This window comes from Marmota marmota, unplaced genomic scaffold, assembly GCF_001458135.2.
Source record: "Marmota marmota marmota unplaced genomic scaffold, marMar, whole genome shotgun sequence".
Taxonomy (NCBI): domain Eukaryota; kingdom Metazoa; phylum Chordata; class Mammalia; order Rodentia; family Sciuridae; genus Marmota; species Marmota marmota.
This window is the reverse complement of record NW_026000019.1, coordinates 20,048,485-20,066,745: the sequence shown is the minus strand read 5'-3', so window position 1 is coordinate 20,066,745 and position 18,261 is coordinate 20,048,485. Positions and strand designations below refer to the sequence as shown.

Here is an 18,261-nt window from a genome sequence, read left to right as displayed (position 1 = left end):
TCAAAAAAAAAAAAAAAAAAAAAGCAAACATTCCTTTCTGTGTCCTTAGATTAAATACATAGTGCCAGGTTGTTCTCCAAAGTAGCTGCAGCAGTCCACACTCTCACCAGTGATACAGTCCTATTCCCAAGGAGCATGACTGAAGAAGCATGGAACTGGAAGAAGACTGTTGAGGTCACTGAGTCCAGTCTGCTCATTTTCAAACAAGGAAACTGAAGACCAGGGGCTGGGGGTGTAGCTCAGTAGGAAGGCACTTGCCTGGCATGCATAAGACCCAGGATTCCATCCTCAGCACTGCAAAATAATAATAATAATAAAAAAATCTTAGGAAAGTGACTTGCTCATAGGAAGCAGATCTTGGGCTCCCTTTGTAGCAGCAGCAACCTCACCACATGCTAAGCACACATTCAACAAAGTGTGCTAAATTTATGTTTGAACAAAGAACAAGGGGGTATTATCACTAGGTACATTCTAGATGTGCATCTGCAACAGGCATTGTGCACCAAGTATTTGCTCCCACCACCATTCACATGTGATGGTATTGGGAAGTGGACTGCCAGGAGGTGGTTAGGTTTACATGAGGTCATGGGGGCCTCCCTGATTCGATTAGTGCCTTATAAGAAGAGATGTGATGCGTCTCTCTGTCTCTGTCTCTCTCCAAGCTGGAGAAGAAGCTCTCGCCAGGAACTGAATTGGCCGGCACCCTGATCTTGTGCTTCTGGCCTCCAGAACTGTGAGAAACAACTGTCTGTGGTTTCAGCCCCACTTCAGTATTGTATTTTAGCAGGCAGAGCCAACCAAGACAGAAGGTTCATCCAAAGAAAGATTTCTAAAAGTGGGTGAAGCAAAAATATGGCGTAGAGTGTGTCATGGAGAAAAACCTTTTAAAAACATTTTGCTGTGAAAATTTTTAAAAATTCATGAAATGAGAGAATTCAATGAATCCCATGTACCCACGGCCAACTCTAAATAATTACCAACATTCTGCCATCTTATTACTGTGTTTCCCCTCATTTTTTTCCTTTTGCTTTGGTTTGATTTGATAGAATATTTTAAAAGTGAAATCAAGACATTGTATCATTTTGCCTATAAATATTTCCACAAGTAGCTGTAAGAGATGGAGCCTTTTTAAACATTAACAACAGTAACTTCATTGATGCCCGTAAGATTAACCACAAGCCTTTAAGTACCGCAATGACTAGCCAGGAGAAATGACTTCATGAGAATAGACACTAATGGATCAAGTTCTCAAGTGACCATCTTTCAAAAAGGCTAACAATTAAAAAGAAAAGAATTTCAAAACTGAAAAATGAGATCTCATTTTTATTGGTATTTCTCTGCAAATACAAATCTGGGTGCTCGAATTCCAGAAAAGGATAAAAATAGGCTATGAATCAAAACTGTTGATCATATCCTGTTATTTTTAGTTATCTGTTTCTTCCTGATATTTTAACTCAGCATCGGTTTAATAATTTTTTTCAGAGAAAAATGTTTCATATCAGTCATGAAAAAAAAATTGACAGGATAAATTTAAAACTAAGGGGGCGGGGGCATCAGAACCTGAATCCATGCCTTTCCATGAGATGCTTAATCACCCATAAAGTCCTGTGTTAACAGCCTATCCTATGACTCAGTCATCTGCCACAGTACAGAGCACCCTCAAAAAACAAACCTCACACCTATAAATGCAAAAGTTGCAAAGCATAATTGACAGTTGAGCATCAGGTCACAGTACCCTCCGTACTAAAAGCAGACACTAACAACAGAAATTTGAGAAAACTTTAGCTTGTAAAACATTTAGTTTTAGAATGTGCTTTGAATCAAAGTAAAGTACCAATGTTTTTATTTCCACTGAATGTTTAGAAAGACTCTTCTATATACAACAGATACTCAATAATATTTGCTGATTGGATTTAATGTTTGAACCAACATTTTCCAACATAGCAACCATTAAATTCCTAATTACACAAAATGCAATGAATACTTATTATCACACATCTCCAAATTGTGTGAGAGGGGACACCCACTGTTCCTATTCCACCACCATTCCCAGTTTCCATGGAAGCCAGAGGACTGCCCACAGGATAGGTGACAACAGGGCCACTCTGCACAGGAAGGTACCTATCAACACTTTCTCTTTGCACATCAGTAAAGAAATGATAGTTCTGGATGAACAGTATGCTTGATAAATTATCTACCAGGCAATTTTTTTTTTTTTTTTGAGTACCAGGGATTGAGATCAAGGGCACTTAACCACTGAGCCACATACCCAGCCCTATTTGTATTTTATTTAAAGATAGGGTCTCACTGAGTTGCTTAGAACCTCGCTTTTGCTGAGGCTGGCTTTGAACTCACAATCCTTCTGCCTCAGGCTCAGGAGCCACTGGGATTACAGGCGTGCACCACCACACCCAGCTTCTGCCAAGCAATTATATTTCACCCTTTCCTGGCCTGGAATTCCGCAGGCCCAAGTAGTTTATGCTATCCTGTCTGTGTCTGATCACACACCAGCTTGTATACAAGCACATTCCATCAGCACACTAATTTTTCTACCAGCCCAACTTCATTCCCAAAGCATCAGCATGCATAAAGCATCACTCGGCCCTCTCCACAGAGCCTTACGCTGCATTTTGCAAGCAGATGACATGGGCAAAAAAATTCATATTATCCACAGGCAAAAATCAAACAAATAAGAGATTGACTCAGCTTTCCCTATGTCACCTTTGTGAACAGGGACAGTACCTTTGGAATGTTTGCACATCGGAATCTCATGAACAATGATTTGAAAAGACAAGATCTAAGGACCACCCCACACCCTTATCAGAAATTCTGGAGGATGGGGTCAATGAACCCATTTTTTTTTTCCCAGAGACACACAAGACAGTTTATTTATCAGAGCTGACAAATAAAGGCACATCCCTCCATAGTGGAGAGAGGCAGAACCCATCATCTTAACAGTTCCTCAGATGCCATTTCTTTCAGCAAGGTAGAGGATCCCTGCCGGGCAGACTAGGAACAGCTCTCTAGGTAGAGAGATTCTACATGTATGTTTGATCATTCATATAACAAATGAGGCAAAACTGGAAACTACAACTCAATCAACCCAGACCCTGCCCCAGGTCTGTGGATCTATGTAGCTCCTAAGCAGCACGAACCTCATGTTATCTAGGCAGGGTGGATCCTGGCTCCACTCCACCCCTGAGCAGCCAGGAATGACCCCACTCTGCCGAGAAATGGTGATTAAAAGAACTTCGCCTTGTTTATCCCTTGACTTGTAAAGAGACTGAAATCATAGCCCTAGCCCCACAGAAATGTTTCCTGGCACTAATACTCTGTTAAAATAATTAATCAGAAGGCCATTAGCTGAGAAAGCTCCAGCACCTTGAGTTCCTGCATAAGCAAGCTGAAGCCCAATTCAACATAAATAGGCAAATGAAATTAAGCTCAGAAAATGAAACTTAAGCTCAGTTGATTGGAAGACACTGACTCTAGCTAGAGACTTTGCCAAGCAACCTCTTCCACGTTAATGGGACATTTTCTTGGTTTTGCTTTCTCGAATGGCTTATGGAAGTTTTCCCCTGGTGCACCTCTGTGGAGCGCGGGGCCGACTGCAGTCTGGTGCCGCCTGACTCACGAATCACTGAATGCTCAAATAAACTTGTTAAAATTTTAATGTGCCTGTTTATCTTTTAACAGTAGTAACGAAAGTAAAAATAGACCTACCAGATGATCCAGCTGTCCTACTTCTAGGTGTATGACCAAAGCAAACGAAAGCAGCACATCAGACTCCTGCACTTCCGTGCTTGCCGAGGCACTGTTCACGTTGGCCAAGATGTGCAATTGACCTAGGCGCCCCCGACACAATGTAATGTCGTTCATCCATAAGAAAGAAATCCTGCAAAAAAATTAAAAATATATTTTAAAAAAGAATGAAATCCTGTCCTTTGCAGCAAAAAGGATGGACCTAGAAGACACTGTGTTAAGTAAACCGAGCCAGAAACAGAAAGGTAAATACTGCATGTTCTCTCTCATGTGGAAGCAAAAGAAAGTTGAGTGGGACAGAGACTAGTGGCCACCAGAAGCTGGGAAGGGTTCTGGGGCATGAAAGGAGGTCAGATGATGGGTACCAAGACACAGTTAGAAGGAACAAGTAGTGGGGTTCTGAAGGCAAACAGATTGAGGTAGGAACTCAGGGGTACAAGGAGGGCAAGGAGTCTCAAGAGAGAAGTGCCCACAAGCCATGAGAATGCAGAACAAAGGTGAGCAACCAGCCATATCCTTGCATCTTGCCTACAGCTTGTCAGTTGGCTGAAGAAACAAGAGAGCCATAAGATGACCACAAGGCATCTGGAGAAAACACTGCCACAGGGTCTGGTGACGACTTTGGTGACAGGGAAATGCCCTAGCCTCATTACAACAGTAAGACTCAGCCCTGGGTGGAGACTGAAGGCGTCGATGGGCACGCAACCTAGGAAGCAGCCCGATCCACACAGACAGGGCATGGGCAGGTGCAAGGAAAACGGCGCGGAATTGCGTAACGCCGCCCGCCTCACTCCAGCGCAGCCCCCTGCTGCTGCTCCCTGTATGGGCGTCCAGCCCCAGACCAAGGTGAGGCGACCCACTTCCTCTCAAGATCACCTGCACTCCATTCTCAAGTGTGTGCTGTTCCTTTATTAAGAAATCTCCTGCTTTGCCCCTCGTGCCTAATGCATCTTAGATTCCTTTCTGTAACATGGACAAGAACCTGGAAGGTCACAGTAGAGGCCTCCTCCGCGGTTGGAGAGCTGCTTGGACCCCCACGCAGTGACAAGATGATTGTAGTTCACAATAACTGATTAGGTATTTTATGAATGACCTAGAAGAAAAGAGCTCAGAGGCTGCAAATAAACAACCAAGAGAGGGAAATGAGCATTCCACTAATTGACCAGTACGTGCTGTATCCACGTGTTGAAATATCACACTGAGCAACCTTCAGATGTGCAATTGATACTTGTTAATAAAAAATGTTCTAATTAAAACAATAGTCACTACTTATTTGACTACTACATACTTTGTTATAGGCAGAGTAAAGGATTAAAAATGATAACAAGGTTTGATATACTTTACATTCAATGACGGAAAAACAAAAAGATGTACCCTATCCTGTGCTAGGAATTTGGTCCAAATCACTTCATCACTCTTCAAAGCAATTCTGTAAGGAGGAAATGAAGAAAAGGAGGCTCAGAAGTGAGAGCCAACTAAAGGTGGCAGAATTTGGATTCGAGCTTTCTTTCTGACTTGGGAATCCCAACTATTGCCACTAACCTACTCTGCAGGTGCAGTGGAGGTTACTGTCCCTCCATTCAGCATCCACTCAAGGAGTATGTGACACACACTGGCCATGCCCCAGGTGCTCGCACAGACAGAGAGCACACACGGTCTCCGTCTTCACACAGCTTCGGCTTTCACTGGGAAGTCAGAAACCCAATAGTGAGAGCAACGAGCACGCTGGAGGAGAGCCGCAGGACGTTACAGATGGAAGCCGGTCACCAGCAACTCACTTGGGCCTGTCAAGGAGGAAATTTCCTGAATACTTGTTAAAGATGGTGAGGCAGGCCATGGGGATAGGTACGGGGACCCTTGCAATGTCAAACAGCATGGGGGAGAGAGACTAGACTCCATTCAGATGCCAACAGGGAAAAGTGCAGACTAATAAGCAAGGATCAAGGGCGGGCGGGCAGCAGATGGAAACTGACTGAGAGGAAACATCAAGGAAAGGGGGATTTCTGCTGAACCACCTTGATAGGACCCCTGAGCTGCTGAAGGCAGGCCAAGGGGACAAGATATGGTGGTCATATATCCAAGAGGGAGGGGCTTTGCTAAACTGAGAGGGATTCTTGCTCAAATTGATTTTACAAGGCAGAGAGGGAAGCCCAAGGTCAAGTCTATTCAAGCAGTGGACGCAGAACTTGACCAAAGTTTTGGTGAAAGAAAACAGTCAGCTAAGTCTAAGGATTCAGGGGGTAGTTGTATTGTAAAGCCAGCATCCTTCAACATAAGGATCGCCATACCAATTATAGATTTTATGGGGGTTAAGAGATACGGCGTATAGAAAGCACAGAACAAAGAAAAAGCAAGCAGTCGATAAACATTAACCATCAATTATTAAAATATTAATATTAAAGAAGTATTAAATGAAAATAGGCCAATCAAATATCAGTCCTGAAGAAAATTCAAGGTGGAAAAGAGCAAGCGAGGCAAAGCCAAGAGCACAGCAAAGGCTCAGAGGCCGCAGACAAGGCCTCACATAATTTGGTTTTAGGGTTCACCCACACCCAGGCTGGCAGACACTCCAGGCCTTTGAGCAAAAATCCCTGTCGTTATTTAGAGGTAACTGAAATACATTTAAGGCAAGAAAGAACCTTTCTGGGTTTGAATTTTAAGATTATCCTAAGGGAGGGTAGAGAGAATTTCCGTTTTTACTTCATGTTTGTGTGTGTGTGTGTTTTGTGTGTGTGTGTGTGTGTGTGTGTGTGTGTGAGAGAGAGAGAGAGAGAGAGAGAGAGAGAGCACAGCTTCTATAATTTAAAAATAATACACTTACTGATGGATATTATCATTTTGATTGTGTTAGTTTCACAGTTGTACACATGTGTCAAAATCTATCAACTCTATCTATCAACTCAAAATCTATCAACTCAAAATCTATCAACAAGTTGTACACTTTAAACATATGCAGCCTATGGAACATCAAATATACCTCAATAAGTCCATTAAACATGATAAAATTATAAGAAGAAAGTCACTTTGATAGAGATAAAGGTAAAGACAGGAAGACAATCAAGCAGCCACCCAAACAGTTAACTTGGATGACAGACCTTGGTGACCTGGAGTAAAACGGTGGCAACTGGAATGGAAACAAGGACTTGAGAAGCTACGGGATCCGGAGGCTGCTCAGGGAGTGCGGAGCCAGGGTTTTCCAGATTGCTGTCTGGAGTCACCTGGGTAGAGGACAGCACTGCAGGCTGAGTTCCCCGTGGGACAGAGGGAACTTCACAGTGCTCTGAGGTCCAAGGGGAGAGAGGGAAGCAGTGTGACACAGAAGCGGGTATGGGATGCTGTCCCAGGAAGGTCTCAGCCCACCCCACGTGGAGCTCTGAAACCCTTCAGAATGCTCCTCAGAGGGGTGAGAGCCCGGCAGCCTCACTCCCACACAGATCAGTCTCTGTTCAGAGCATGCCTCTGAGGGCAGCCGTGACCTTGGGCAGCTGTCTTTGGCTGAGGCTGTCTCCAGAGGTGCCCCAGCTGAGGGCCATTCCTAGTAACATCAGCCACTCCTTCACAGAGGGACAACTACCTGGGCAGCACAGCAGTGTCCCACCCCTGAGACAGGAACACTGATTCTCAGGTTGCATGGTTCAGGTTCTAAAGGTGCCAGCCAGGCTCTGTGCTACTGTGCTAGTGTCTGAGACCTACGGAGGTGCTTCAGAAACCTGACATCGCAAGAATAACTCTTCAGTTTCTTAAAATGGTAGAGAGGAGGTTTCTGCAGATGTAAAAAAGGACATGAGGAAGACGGCCCTGCTTTCTCCTGTCCACCCTGATGGCAGCAATCCACCTTACCAGTCCTCTCACTACCAGCAGAGCCTGTGACCAGAGCGGTGCTGGTGTCAGCAAACATTCTCCTCACTGCACAGGAATAAAAGCACCCCACCCAGGAGCCCGGTGTCTCCTGCCGCTCACCCAGCGCCAATGCCCCAGGCCAGGCTTGGTTAATACCTGCTGGGAAAAAGCCCACCAAGGAACAGTACAACCCAAGCTGCATTTCCTGTGTGATAGCAACAGAACTCACAAATTCTACCCAGCCTACATGAAGCCCACTTTCAGTCTACCCAAAGGCTCCTCTCACCCTCGGCATTAAATACAGACTCAGTAGCAGACTTTTTGGAGTCTGGTTTCTGATTACTTTGATATTTTGCCTTTTATCCCTTTCTCCCTCTTCTCTCTCACTAAGTCGCTTTGGCTTTCTGGGGGTCTTACACAGGATGCTTCCTCTGTTGGAAATTCTTCACCCCCCTGTACGTGAAAAGCAACTGTCTTCCTTCCCCCAGTGCTGCCCTCCCACGCCCTGTGGTACCTGCACGCCCACGCCCACATGTGTGTACCTAATGCCTATTAAATTATTACCGTTCCTCTCCCTGACCACCGTCCCCCCATGAAGGTCTGGGTTAGGGGCTTTCCTTTGAGCTTAGTTGATAAGTTTTCAACTTGTGATGGTTAATTTTATATAACCACCTGGATGGGCTATGGCCTCCAGATATTTGATCAAACATCATTCGGGATGGGCGTAGTGGCGCACATCTATGATCCCAAAGGCTCCAGAGGCTGAGGCAGGAGGATCATAAATTCAAGGCCAGCCCCAGCAACTTAGCCCGCCCCTAAGCAACTTAGCAAGACTCTGTCACAAAACAAAAAATAAAAAGGGCTGGGGATGTGGCTTGGCACAGTGTTTAAGCACTCCTGAGTTCGATCCCTGGTGCCAAAAACCAAAAATTTATTCTGGAAAGTGTTTTTTTTTTTTTTTTTAATCAGGGATTGAACCCAGGAGTGCTAAACCACTGAGCTACATCCCAGCCCTTTGTACTTTTTATTTTGAGACCGGGTCTTGCTAATGTGCTTAGGGCACATTAAATTGCTGAGCCTGGCTTTGAACTTTGAATCCTCCTGCCCCAGCCTCCCAAACTGCTGTGGTTATAGGAGTGTATCACCATGCCCAGTCCAGTCTGATCTTAACAGAAAAAAAAAGACTGAATTTTCCTAAAAAGAAATTCTCTGGCCTAGTGTTCTTTAGACTTTAACTATAACATTGGTCCTTCTGTGGATCTTCAGCCTGCTGGCCTACCTGCAAATTTTGGACGTGTCAGCCACCATAAACCACATGAGCCAATTCCTTAAACCCAATCCCCCCCACCCCCCCACCCCCGCCAACACACACCTCCTATTGGTTTCTTTCTCTGGAGAACACTAATGCATCACTTTTATTCACAATTGCTTGTCATTGTGTACCTCACCCACTCTCATCCCATTGACTACAAACTCCTTAGCAAAACTATTCAGCCTGTCCCACTCATTTTTATGTTTTCTTTAGGCTGACACAGTCCTGGTACATCAAAGCTTCTAAATAAATAATTGTTGAAAGAAATAGTAATTTAGGTACATTACGTTAAATTTCCCATAGTAAATATAAAACCAATGCCTCATATTAAAAATAAAACCAATAAAGAATTTATGACATACGACATTTACAAATAGTAAACATGTAGTTCAAAGAATTGATTAAGAATCCAGGGGCAGTGGCACATGCCTATAATCCCAGCAGCTTGGGAGGCTGAGGAAAGAGGATCACAAGTTCAAGGCCAGCCTCAGTCCTAAGCAACTCAGCAAGACGCTGTCTCTATATAAAATATAAAAAAGGGCTGGGAATGTGGTTCAGTGCCCCTGGGTTCAATCCTCAGTTCAAAAAAAAGAAAGAAAGAAAGAAAAAAAAAGAATGGATTAAGAATTTCCATTCTGGGCTGGGGTTGTGACTCAGCGGTAGAGTGCTCACCTAGAACATTCGAGGCCCTGCGTTCAATCCTCAATGCCACATAAAAATAAATAAATAAAATAAAGGTATTGTGTCAACTACAACTAAACAAATAAAAGAAAAAGAAAAAGAATTTCCATTCTTTCTTGCCCCCGTACCAGCTCCCCTCCCCACCCACCTTTGCATACACGATGATGCTACATCGTGTACAGAGAAATGAAAAGTTGTGCTGCAATTGTGTACAATGAATCAAAATGCATTCTGCTGTCATGAATACCTAATTAAAATAAATACAGTTTTTTAAAAAAAGAATTTCTATTCATTTTCTGTGATCTACTTTTAAAAGGTGATACTTCTGTCATTAGTCACTTCTGCAAATTAATAACATTCTTTGCAAAATCACTTGGAAGATTGAAGCAGTCTTTAAGCTAAACTGTCCCCAAGTGACTTAAGGAAAGGTCTCCTAATATAAGATGACCACAGTTGGCTGTGATTTGTTAGCAAGGCTGTTCATCCTAGTAACCCTCAGTTAGTACCAAGGGCTGGCCCAGAAGCCCACTGCTAGAGACAGGCAAGGGACTGCCGTTCATCAAGGACACTGTTCTCCTCCATTCCCATTCCCAGGGAAAGGCTCACCATTTCACAAGTTTGGATGCTGAGAAAAAATCATTATCATAGTCTTTGAGTCCAGATTTTTCTTTAGTCCACTGACCTTAGATAAAGATCAAAATGTCAAACAAGTACTTAGAACTTAGATTTGTAAGGCCCCATGCAAACTTAAAGTCTTTCTCATCCCCTCATTTCACAACACTGATGAAGTTGGATAGATAAATTATTAATATGTTGCTGAACTGTTGGTTCAATTTGAATTTTAAGTGACTGAATTCACTCTTCAAATCAGTAATGTAATCACTTCCGTGTTTTTACTGTATGAAAAGCTAGACCAACTTACTCGTGATTCTTTAATTATATCAAGCAACAATATTTTTTGAAATAACTTGTTTTGGTGCTGACCTTTTAACAAAGAATAGTATTTATTCATGTTTGTTTGTTTATTTATTTTTGAAGTACTGGGGGTTGAACCCAGGGATGTTCTCTACCCTTAGCTGCATCTCAAGCAAGTCCCCTCTTTTGGGGGAGACAGAGTTTCACTAAGTTGCCAAGTGTTTTAGTCAACTTTTTTTGCTGCTGTGACTCAAAAGACCTGACAAGAACAATTTTAGGGGAGAAAAAGTTTATTGGGGGCTCACGGTTTCAGAGGTTTCAGTCCATAGGCAGCCTGGCTCCATTCCGTGGGACTTCAGGTGAGGCTGACCACCATGGGTGCAAGAGCATGGCAGAGGGGAGTGGCTGACATGATAATCAGGAAGCAGAAAGAGAGGTCTCCCTTTGCCAGATACAAAATATATCCCCCCAAGGTGCACCCCCAGTGCCCTACCTCCTCCAGCCACACCCACCTGCCTTCAGTCACCACCAGGCTAATCCCACCAGGGGACTGATTAACTCACTGATTGGGTTAAGGCTCTCACAACCCAATCATTTCTCCTCTAAACCTTCTTGAATTGTCTCACACATGAGCTTTTGGGGGACACCTCACATCCGAACCATAACACCAAGGCTGTCCTCGAACTTATGATCCTCCTGAACTTATGATCCTCTTGCCTCAGGCTCTAGAGTCACTAGGATTAGAGGTGTGCACCACTATGCCCAGCTGCTCAGGTCTATTCTTTTTGTACTTTTTAAAAAGAATACACACACACACACACACACACACACACACATATATTTAGTTGTAGTTGGACACAATACCTTCATTATTTATTTATTTATTTTATGTGGTGTTGAGGATTGAACCCAGTGCCTCACAGGTGCTAAGTGAGTACTCTCCTGCTGAGCCACACCCCAGCCCTCTTTTTGTACTTTTTAAAAAAATATTTTATTTTACTTTATGTTTTGAACCCACAGGTGCTTAACCACTGAGCCACATCTCCTGCCTTTTTTTTATTTCTTTATTTTTTCAAATTTTAATTTGTCATATATGACAGCAAAATGCATTACAATTCATATTGTACATATAGACCATAATTCCAAAAGCACTAAACAGATTTAATGCAATTCCAATCATATCCCAATGACATGCCTCATAGAAATAGACAAAGCAATCATGAAATTCATCTGGAAAAATAAGAGACACCGAATGACAAAAGCAATCCTTAGCAAGAAGAGTGAAGTAGGTGGCATCACAATACCAGACCTTAAACTATACAACAGAGCAATAGTGACAAAAGCATGGTATTGGCAACAAAATAGACTGTAGACCAATGGTACAGAATAGAGGACCCAGAGACTAACCCACATAATTACAGTTATCTTATATTAGACAAAGGTACCAAAAACGTACATTGGAGAAAAGACAGCCTCTTCAACAAATGGTGCTGGGAAAACTGGAAACCCATACGCAACAAAATGAAACTAAACCCCTATCTCTCACCATGCACAAAACTCAACTCAAAGTGGATCAAGGACCTAGGAATTAAACCAGAGACCCTGCATCTATCAGAAGAAAAAGTAGGCCCAAATCTCCATCTTTTTGTACTTCTTAAACAAGCACATCAAAATTGTGTTTGGTCACTGAGACATTGGTTTGTATCAATGTCCCCCAGTGACCTGTATGTTAAAGGCTTAGTCCCCAGCTTGGTGCTATTGAGGATGGCACCTTTAAAAGGTGGGGCTTAGTGGGAGACCTTTCAGTCCTGGGAATGTGTCCTGGAAGGGGATGTGAGGACCCCACATTCTTGCTCTTCTTTCTCACTTCTGGTCAGAAGTGAGGTCTTTCTTGGCCCCGAGCTGGTACCACGACAGACTATCTCACCTCAATTCCAAATCAACAGGTCAACTGACTTGTACCTGAAACCTCCCAAACTATGAGCCAATATAAAGCTGTCCTCTTTGTAAATTGATTATCTCAAGTGTTTTGTTATGGTAACGGGATCTGACTCACGGGTTTCACCCTCACAGATCATGAGTCATAGGACTCTATGGGTAGAGAAAGAGCATCAGTCACTGAAGCGCCATGTCCTAGGGCAAGCAAGGAAGCTGCCCCCACCCTGAGACAGAGACCCAGACTGTTTTCCAGGACGACTCAGAGACTGGAGAGTGGATGAAGGCCTCGACTTCACGCGAAGCTGGCTTCGATTCAAACCCAGCTCCAGTGCTGATCGGAGCTATAAGCTCCAGGCAAGTCACTTAACCTCTCAGAGCTTCAGTTTTAAAATGTGAATCACCAGCTGCTGTGCAAAATATGTCAAAATGTTCGCAGAGCGCTGACCCCAGCAAGCACCGGATAACTGGCAGCTGGGCTGGTGGCGCTACTGCTGGTGGCTCAGGGCTACAGCATTTGCAGAGCACGTGGGAGGCCCTGGTATGATCCCAGAACCACAAATTAAAAAAAAAAAAAAAAGGCGGGGGGCAGCCATAACAAGGTAGAAGGAGCTAGCACAGAACCTACGGCAGAGGGAGCCGCAGCAACAGTGTGTCCCACGGTGGCCCTGGGGCTCCTCAAGCCTCAGTTCTCACCCTCTGCAGCCTGACTTACCCCTGGGATGAACAGGGCCTTCTCAGCTCTCAGAGGGGGTCCCTTCCCTTCACTGGTCTCCGGCAAGAGCATTTTCTCAGGCAGACAGCAGACACAAAAGGAGATTCTAACTTGAGAGAAGCCTGAGCCCGGGATCACGTCTCCACCTCCCTGGGCACCACAGGGTGCCCAACTGTCCTGTTTTGCTCCAGACAGAGAAGTTTCCTGGGTCAGGGCACCTTCAGTGCAAACCAGGACAGACCCACGAAAAACCAGAATGGTTGGTCACTGCGCTGGCATATTCTCAAGGTTGAGCAGGTGGCATGGTCACATGTGACCTAACAGATGGCACTATTTTATTATTAATCATTAAGTGATTGAAACTTTCCAATTAAAAGTTTCACATAGGTAGTACTGAATACTGAAATTAGGAATTTTACTGCAATTAACCTGGGCTGATAAATACTTGAGGGAGGGGGGGTTGTTTGTTTGTTTGTTTGTTTGTTTTGCAGTCCTGGGTTTTGAACCCAGGGGTGCTTTACAACTGAGCCATACCCCCAGCACTTCATTTTATTTGAAGATAGCATCTTGCTAAGTTGCTGAGGCTGGCCTCAAACTTGTGATCCTCCTGCCTCAGCCTCCCAAGTCACTGGCATTACAGACGTGCACCACCATGCCTGAGAGAATCTTTTCCTTCATTCTTTCAGTTACTGTTCCTTTTCTCTCTTCTTTCTACCCATACACTGTGCTGTATGAAGTTAACAGTACCCTATGCCACAGAGTTCTGTACTAATTCCCATGTGAAGCAATTATCTTACTGAGATCTCAGCAACTCAAAGAAATATCTCTGAAAAACTGTTTAATTAACCCCAGCAGAAAAAAGAATGGAGAATACAAAGAAATAAACAAACCAAAAAAAAAAAAACCTGAAGTAGGCATGGACTGTGGATTACTTTTAACACATAAAAATTTCTCTTCCACTAGACATTATTCAAAATACCCAGTTTCCAGTGTTTACAAAAAAAAAAAAGTACTATCAACCTTCTCTTAATCACTCTTAATAAAAGATCTAAAACTGGGTAGTTTCATTTAAACACTGCATACACTTTTGACTGGGTAATAAGTAAAAAGTAGTATTCTTTGAAAAATACTACAAACAACAGGCAGATTGCAATTTCAGAAGTAGGTAAGGAGCACTGTACTCATATCCATCAGCATCATCTCCCATTTCTATTTTCTGTTCTTAAAAAGAAAGAAAGAAGTTCTCATTCCCTTACCTACAGTTACCAACTGACCACTTTCCTCATAATCTTTTTCTGCTCTACCATTTGCTGGAAGGACACCTCTCCCTTTGGGACCTTTCCCTCCTGATCTCCTACCATTATTCACTTCCTGACTCAGGAACTAGACTCACAGCCTAAGGCAAAGCTGTAAACCAACAAGGTGTTTCTCCATCTCCTCCCTCCCTGCCTCCTTCAGCTCCCGGTGACTAAATATTCCAGGTAATGTTCTAGCTCACTAACAGACACCCTCTTGACTCAGGACCCAGAGGTCCCAAAACTTAGCTTCTCTGAGATAAGAAAATTCCTAGAAAATTTGGGTAACAGTAAATCACAGCTAATTTGGAATATATTAACTTATGACATGAATAAGAGATGAATGATTTTTAGCCCTAATGTATCTTTTATTCAATTACTAAAAGAGTTTGCTGAGGGCTGGGGATGTGGCTCAAGCGGTAGCGTGCTCGCCTGGCATGCGTGCGGCCCAGGTTCAGTCCTCAGCACCACATACAAACAAAGATGTTGTGTCCACCAAATAAATAAATAATTAAATATTTAAAAAAAATAATAATAATAAACTAGTAAATAAAAATATTTATCCTACTTTATATGTAGTGTAAAATTATATATATATATAACATATATATTGCAATCTATTTAACTTCTTACAGGTTGGCAAAAGGTAGTGTTTTGAAGCAATGAAAACATTGTTCTTCATTTGCAGGTTCACAACATCTGTTGACGTTTATAAAATTAGGTTACATTTTCATTGTGCATTTGGGCATTATGGATTTCATTATCTCAGTCTTACCATGCTTCGGTTTTACTAAATAATATTTGCTGGGCCATTGGTAAAAAGAAACCAAAATTGTCACACATACATAAACATTTAAGAAACATTGTTACTAATAAAGGATAATCCTTCTTGATTCTTTTTAACCTACTGTCCCATAAATCTTCAGTGCCTACAGGTTTATGCAATCAATCCCAATGAGAAAGACAGAAAGTTAATAAAACCATTAGCAAATAAAGCCAGACAATTGCAATCTCAATATCTCTCTCTGTCTCTCTGTCTCTCTCTCTCTCTCACGCATAGGTCATACTGTTTGTAGAATCAATTTGTTTTCAGTAAGAAACTAATTTGCCTGATTTCACACTACCAGTTGATCGTGTTACCCTAAAATTATCATTTAAAAAGCTGTATTGGAAATTAGATGACTTTTAAAAAAAATATTGTTTGGAGCCAGGTGTGGTAGTGCATGTCTATAATCCTAGCAGCTGGGTAGGCTGAGGCAGGAGGACTGCAAGTTCAAAGCCCTAAGCCACTCAGTGAGACCCCATCTCTAAATAAAAAACAAAAAGGGCCAGGGATGTGACTCAGTGATAAAGTACACCTGGGTTCAATCCCTGGTACCAAAAAAAAAAAGAATTGTTTGGCTTTTGACATTGTACCAATTCATGGAAATTGCTGTTAGATTTTTTGGTCAAGAAGTTGGAAATAAAAGGAACAAGACTGCTTTCTGAGAGTTAAATTTTAAGATTATATATGATGGGTAAGGACAGAAATAAGCAAAACCACCTTTAAAACACAAGCTTGTCTGACTTAACTTCAACTTGATTTTTATTGAAAGAACAGTGCTAAGAGGTAGCTATGGAAACAGAGGAAGGAACATACAGGGGCTCTTCAGGGCTGGCAGCCAGTCAGGTGCTGATGAGGAGGGAAGGAGCCTAAATGAAGAGCACAGCATGACGTCCCTAGTATATTGGAGATCAATGTAGGAAATTGCAACCACTGGAAATTGAGTACACATTTCTACCTTCGGGACAAAAATCATCCTGCTTTAGAAATACATGAATCAAAAAATACATGAATCAAGGAAAGTCTATTCATACAACTCCAGTTGTTCTGAATCTACGCTCATCAAGCGCCTTCCGATATTTCATTTCCTGAGCATGTTTGGCTGTACAGAAAATGCACTGGCTTTGCAATTGTGAGGACTCAGCTATATAAATTATAGCTCTTGGAAATTAAGAAATTAATATTCTGTTTGTATATCTCATTATTTTGGCTAATGTAAGCTCAGTTGATTGTTGGAGGTGTTCTATATTGTTCAAGAAAGACATCTTAAGACCAGGATATTCTAGACCATATCCCAGAAGACTGTGGGAAATTCACATATAATGCTTGTGGATACTGCTGGGGACAGCCAGCAGGCTTTCTCCTGCTGACACCAATCAGCCCAGCTTTTCCATTTCAAATGATCACTAAGGGGGAGGAGGGGGAGGAGTTCAATGCTAACACTTGCTTAACTATTTTCTAGCAAGGCCCTGGGTTTGATCTCCAGCACCAGAAAAAAAAATCATCAATATCAATTTTTACCTATTATTTTCTTTATTCTAACTATAATTAGATTGCTGTAGTGATATTCCCATGAAAGTACACCAGCCATTGGTGTGGAAGGCGGAAGATGGCTCAAAGCAGAACAGGTGACAAGAAGTCCTTGGACTTAAAATATATCAAAGACAGTTCAGTTTACAAATTGGACAATACTACCCATCCACCATAGATTCACTACATTTTTTTTTCTTTGAGGTGGTGGGGGCGGTTTGCTGAGATTGAACCCAGGGCCTCAAGCATGCCAGGGAAGTGCCCTGCCACTAAACAGGCTTTACGTTTTTGAAGGGATGGGAGGTCTGGTGAACTTAAGTGTTACTGTTCTCCTTTCACCATCAGTTACTCTTTTATAATGTACTGAACACAGTAATAAGCCCTTTATATGCATTTTTTAATTCTTAAAAATCACTGAGGGAGGTGCTCTTATCCTCAATTTGCAAGTGAGGAAATGAAATTTGAGGAATTAAAAGGAACTTCACAATTTTTTTGAGAGAATTTTTTAAATGTTTATTATTTATTTTTTAGTTTTCGGTGGACACAACATCTTTATTTTATTTGTATGTGGTGCTGAGGATCCAACCCAGTGCCCTGCGCATGCCGGGCGAGCGCGTCACCGCTGGAGCCACATCCCCAGCCCGGAATTTCACAATTTTATAGCACTGCAAAATTGTAAAGTGAAGTAGCTAAATAAGACAGCACTGTTAGCACTGTAAACTGTGCCCCCCCAACTCCAGATGCGGTATTGTCATCATTACAGTCACTTTCAGGTGCCCTCATCTCCCCACCTTGCACTCGCCTGGCAAAACCCAGCACGGTGAGCACTACTGTCATCCATCTTCTCTGTAGCTCGCTGAACCCAAGAGCTGAACATCGTCAGAGAAATCGTGTAGATAGACCGAAGGGCTTATTTTACGTCCATAATCACTACGCGCTCCCGGGAGAGAGCTCCTTGTCTTCCTCACACTAAGGTGGCTTTTCCCACTCTCTGAAAACTCCCTGCACACCATGCCCTCTCTGCTTGCTCCCTACCTCACGGGGAACATTCTGCCACAGTGCTGGTTGGACCAATTTACATACCTATCCACAAGACACCACAGGGATCATTTCACTGAGGCATGCCAATTTGTAACTGCAGTCAACTCAAGGTTTCTGGAATCCTCCCAGGTTACAGATACAGCCTGCAGATGACTACACTTGCAGGAACTCCCTCCATCCAGAAGGAGGCACCGTTGCACTCCATCAGCGTCGGGCCGCCACGGAGGCGTCACGTGATCTGCGCCGGAGGGCGGTCTTGCGAGTTGCCTTCCGTACGTAGCGTCATGACGTAGCACGTAGGGGCTGGCTAGCCGCCATCTTGCTTCTTTTTCTCGCTCACTCTCTCCCTCTCGGGAAGGAGCGAAAGTGCTTTGGCGGTTTGTCCGTCCGCAGTCTCTGCTTTCGCAGCCCG

General features: G+C 43.0%; 1 long non-coding RNA gene across 2 annotated transcripts in view; it reads right to left on the bottom strand.

Annotated features, from left to right (window-relative positions):
* The window catches only part of LOC125618668, a 30,947-nt gene extending 12,692 nt beyond the window's left edge, over positions 1-18,255 (bottom strand). The window contains exons 1-3 of one of the 2 annotated variants that reach the window (XR_007350024.1): positions 17,892-18,255; positions 3,724-3,895; positions 46-294 (exon numbers count right to left, since the gene is read on the bottom strand). This is a non-coding gene — a long non-coding RNA (uncharacterized LOC125618668). Of the gene's footprint in view, positions 1-45; positions 295-3,723; positions 3,896-17,891 lie in introns of those variants that run through there. The other variant, XR_007350023.1, reaches the window with a different exon arrangement.
* Between the last annotated feature and the right edge of the window lie 6 nt (positions 18,256-18,261).